We start from the raw sequence: 5,319 nt of genomic DNA on the forward strand, positions 1-5,319 counted from the left end.
AATGGCTGCTGGACGTACGACAACATTTTAGGCGGCGTCGTTACACACAGGTAATGCCACCGACACACATCTGATCTGCTGTGCCTCGTCGTGCATCTTGGGACGGTACTGGCTCTCCCCGCCGAGCACTGGCGGATTCACTGTTGTTGTTGTTTAATATCTGTCAGCACGTTAACTGACTGGGCTATGGAAGAGCCCTACAGAGGTGGTTTGTCGATTGTCTGAGGTGGGGTATAAATGAGCCCGTCAGAAGGGGTAGTGCCGACAGACCGACTCACATAGCTTACGACACATTTGTGAGACCAACACTGGAATACTGCTCCACGGTGTGGGATCCTTACACACACAGAAACATTGATAGGTTAGAACAAATCAACACCAAGGCGGCTAGGTTCATTACAAACAATTACACTCGAACGCCTGGCATCACAACACGGATCAAACAACAGATAAACAGGAACCTCTTCACATACGCAGACAAGCACACAGACACACTTATGTACAAGATCACAAACACTCATATTGACATTGACCCACAAATATACCTACACAACGCAAACAGTCAACGTACTCGTAACACACACATCCATAAATACCAAACATATCACACTATAGTCCGGCAAATCTTAAGTGGAGGCCCTGACGTAGACAGCCCGCTATACACTGGTGCTGTCTCCAACTGATCTCGCGTACCGTCACCGTGCCTCTCACACCCTTCTCTCCCCGTGTCTCTCTCCTTCTCTCTCACTCTAGTATAAAAACAAATATGTTTTTTATGATTGATTCTCTATCTCTGAGTGAGTACAAAGAAATTTGTACAACACTTGGCAGAATTGCCACCGCGACGGTATCAGGATGACTGAGCTGTTCAACTGTGTATGGGAGAATGAGAGAGTGCCTCGATCGGGAATGGAACGAATGCAGAGTCACTCTGATACACAAGGGAGGGCATAAGAGTAAGAAAGCGCTGAAGAATTATAGGCCGATAGCCCTGGCAAATACGGTGGGAAAGATTTTCTGTGCTGTGTTGAATGAAAGGCTGTGTAAGTGGATTGAAAGAGAGAGAGTGCTGGGTGAGGAGCAGAATGGTTTTCGCACAGACAGGAGGGCAGAGGACAATATGTATGTGGTAAATGAGATGAGAGAGAGGAAAAGGAAGAATGGAAGTCCGTTGTATCTTGGGTTTCTTGATATTGAGAAAGCGTATGATAGAGTGAACAGGGAGGTGATGTGCAAGGTACTGGAGAAAGTAGGTTTGAGTGATAAGATAGTGCGAATCATTAGGAGCATGTATGTGGATACGAGAGCCAGGTATAGGTTAGGAGCATTAGAGACAGAGTGGGTGAGGAGTGAAAGAGGTATTAGGCAGGGCTGCATCCTGTCTCTAACTCTCTTCAGTCTATACTCTATACACTGAGGAGTTGGCAGCCAGGATGAGGAGAAAGAATGCAGGAGTAAAAGTGGGAGAAGACAGGGTAAGTGTGCTTCTGTATGCAGATGATGTGATAGTCATGAGTGAGTCAGCGGAGGAACTGCAGGAACTATTAGATGTGATGAATGAGTATGGGAGAGATTTTGGAGTAAAATATAGTAGTGAGAAAAGTCAGATAATGGTTGTGAATGGGGCAGAAGATGAGAGAAATAGGACCTGGAGGCTAGGAGACAGAGCTAGGGCAAACAGATGCATACAAGTACCTGGGTGTGTGGATGAGTCCGAGCGGATGTGAAAGGACAAAGAATGAGATTAGCCTAGTAAATCAATGTGTGGGCCGTCTGGGAAGTGCGGCAAGAATGAGAGCATGTAAGTATGATGTGCTGAGAGAGGTGTGGAAGAGTGTAGCAATGCCGAGTGTGATGTATGGGATGGAGGTGATTACATGGAGTGAGTTGGAAATGGATAAATTGGAAGTAGGGCAAAATAGGATCGGTAGGTCAGCTTTGAATGCACCAAGGTATGCAGCGGTGGAAGCATTGAGAGGTGATATGGGGTGGAGTACCTTTAGGGAAAGATTTAGGAAGGCTACCCTTAGATACAAAGTCAGACTGGAACGAATGGATGACGCGAGATTGGCACGGAAGGTCTACTTGTGGAGTGTGCATGAGAGCAAATGCATTAAAAACTGCATGAGAATGGTTGGTGACAGTGGTATGCGAGTCAGGTGGGTGAGCAGAGAGGAAGGGAGGCGTTTCTGTGAATGGAAGGTGACTGACAGAAATAGTGAGGGTCTAGAATGGAATGTGAGAAAGTGGAAGAAAGAGATAGACAGTGCAGTGAAAGGTGATGGTCTGAGGAGGTGGAAGCATGTGATGGAGCGAAAGACTACTTTGGAGTGGTACAGGGAAAAGGAAGCCCCGAAGTGTGTCAGCTGGTATGATTGAAGCTTGGGTGGTGATCTTCTCTTCCAAGCTCGAGCGCAGTGTATGAATGTGAATGCAAGAAATTACAGGTGGTCTGAGTCCTGCAGCAAAGTGTGTCAGATGTGTTACAGGGGTGTGGATGAAACTGTGGCGCATGTGATACTGGTGTGTGGGAGGTACCGGAGATAGGACGGAGATGATGAGGGTGGCACTGAGTGAGATGGGCTGGGATGTGAATGGGAGGATTGCAAGAACAGAGAGGGCCGAATGGATGCTGCTGCTGCTGGGACTGAGTGATGAAGCAAATGATAAAATTATAGAAGCCATGAAGAGTTTTCTGGAAAAGATGTGGTGTGCAAGAAATAGGGAATTGGAAGATTTGTAATGGATACTGCTTGTTTTGTTTTATTTTTACAGGGTGTGCCGATATGAAGGCCTGACTCTCCAACGGGTCACCTGTTGGAGAGAGAGAGAGAGAGGCATGGTGTGTGGGCCTGTGAGGTCAGGTGGAGACGTGGCATCAGTGTCTAGCGGGGTGTCTACGTCAGAGCCGCCACTAACACTAACGCATACAAGCACTCGTACTTTCCACGCACCATACGTGACTGGAACAACCTCCCTCATCAGATTTTAGACTGCGATACAATAGACTCATTCAGAAAACAAATACACAATCACTTGTCACTACAACACACCAACACTTAACAATTACACTTGATTCACTTCCCTCCCCTGCACACCCGGCTCCCCCGTCCCCCCAACAGCCAACAAATATGCGTGTTATGCCGGTTATGCACATGTACGGGTGCCCTGTGCATCATATATCCAGATCCAGATCCAGAATCGGCCGACATCAATCGAGCCGATCAAATCGCTCTGTTGACGAGTACTGGCGTTCCCCTGGGTGGACTCACTCCCCCCCTGCCATCCCCTGGACACAACCATCACCCGCCTGAGGATTGAACGCTCACACCTCAACACCCACCTGCACAGACTGAACATAGTCCAGGACCCACACTGCTAACTGTGAGTGTATTTTCCTCTCTATGCCTTAAATACATGTAACAGGGTGCAAGTAAACATACAGGTGGATGTTTAAAGACATGACAAAGCTTAAAGATCATGAAAATAGAAATAGAGTCTTGTATGATTAAACTGCACGGAGGTGTGTGTGTGTGTGTGTGTGTGTGTGTGTGTGTGTGTGTGTGTGTGGTTATTGTTGAGGCAGGCCTTTCTTCTTGAGCTGTTCCACTTTGTATCGCTTCTTAGGTCCTTCTTGGTTCTTCATACTCACATACTTCACTACGCACTCTTAGTTACCTATTTCAGTGTGCACACTTATAGACTTTACACTGAACTCTGTTTTTCTGTTCACTTTGCTTCCATTGACTTTGCTTTTCTACTTTCTTTTCCTTTGTCTTCTTCTATTTAGCTTACTTTGGTCTTTTCCTTTTGGCTTTTTGCATTTACCTTTTCTGTCCTTTTGTTTGTTTTCCACTATTACACTTGTTCTTTTTACTTCTCTTTTATTGTTCATTCTTTTATCTATCGCCCCTCCCTTGGACGGTTCCCTGTCTCGTGGCTCCATCCAAACTAGGCATCTGACGGTGAATTACTGGAAAATGGAACTCAACATAAGGGGAGCACCTGGGTACTTTGTCACATTTGTATTGTACTATTATATGCTAGACTGAACCTCACCACACTGGAGGAAAGAAGGACCAGGGAAGACATGATTGAGGTCTTTAAAATCCACAAAGGGTTCGACAAGGTGGGGGGGAATGACGGCTTCCTGAAACTACCCCCTAGGCACACACACCTACAGCCCCGGGACCACACGCTGAAACTGCTAAAACCATGGCACCATACACAAAAGAGAAATATGTTTTGTTCCTCCAGAGTTGTGAATACAGTCATCCCTCGCCATATCGCGGTTCACTTTGTGTGGTCTCACTGTATCGTGGATTTTTAAATTATATATATCTAATTTTTTATTGTGGATTTTTCGCTATATTGTGGGATTTTGCGGTATATAGGTATTTTTATATATATTATTATAATTATTTTTGTGGTAAAATAAGCCTTTCTAACCTAAAAAAATTGAAAACAATATAAAAAATATATATAAAAATATTAATTAGAACATATCAAAATAATACTGAATCAAAATAGAATTCGTAGCATACAGCAGATGAGTAGACAAGGACTCGCACGTATGGAAAAGGCAGCTATGGCCGCTTCCACTTGAGATAGTTTGCCCATGTGAGATTGTACACGGCACACTATGGGCTGATAGATGGGAGGCGACCAACCAGAGCACTACGTTTTGTATCCTGGGCGCTGTTTGGCTCAGCGACCGTAGCATCAGTCTCCTCTGTCTCCCGTGTATAGCATGCGTTTAGCATCTCGCCTTGTCCATTTCACATCGACATCTGATTGCTGCGTGTAGGGGCTGCAACTGCAAGCAGGCAAGTCCCATGCAAAAGGATTCAGGACTGCGCATGCTCGAGGAAGCCACGTCTCATGATTGGCGGAGCGTTGCCCCACCCCTCCCCTTCCGCTGGCAAAGAATAAACAAATTATCTTGTAAATAATAAAATAAATATAAGGCTGCTACTTTGCGGATTTTCACCTATCATGGGGGGTTCTGGAACCTAACCCCCGCGATAGACGAGGGACCACTGTACCAGGAACAAACAGCTGGAGGGAGTCATCAACAGTGGCAGCATTAACACATTTAAAAATAATTATGCCCAGCATGTTGACAAGTTGAGGCATCCCCTCATGAGCACTAGATACCTTGCCTCTTAGGTAATCACTAGGTAAGCAAACCCATGGACTTGCAGCAACACGGAGGGCAGCCGCTGTGCAGCCTTAAGTCGGTCAGTGGTACTTGGCAGGGAAGGGTCTTGTCTCCCTACCTGTTTAATGTTGGCACAGCTGATATTAATGCCGCCCTCC

The sequence above is a fragment of the Eriocheir sinensis genome, chromosome 3, assembly GCF_024679095.1.
Source record: "Eriocheir sinensis breed Jianghai 21 chromosome 3, ASM2467909v1, whole genome shotgun sequence".
NCBI classification, from domain to species: domain Eukaryota; kingdom Metazoa; phylum Arthropoda; class Malacostraca; order Decapoda; family Varunidae; genus Eriocheir; species Eriocheir sinensis.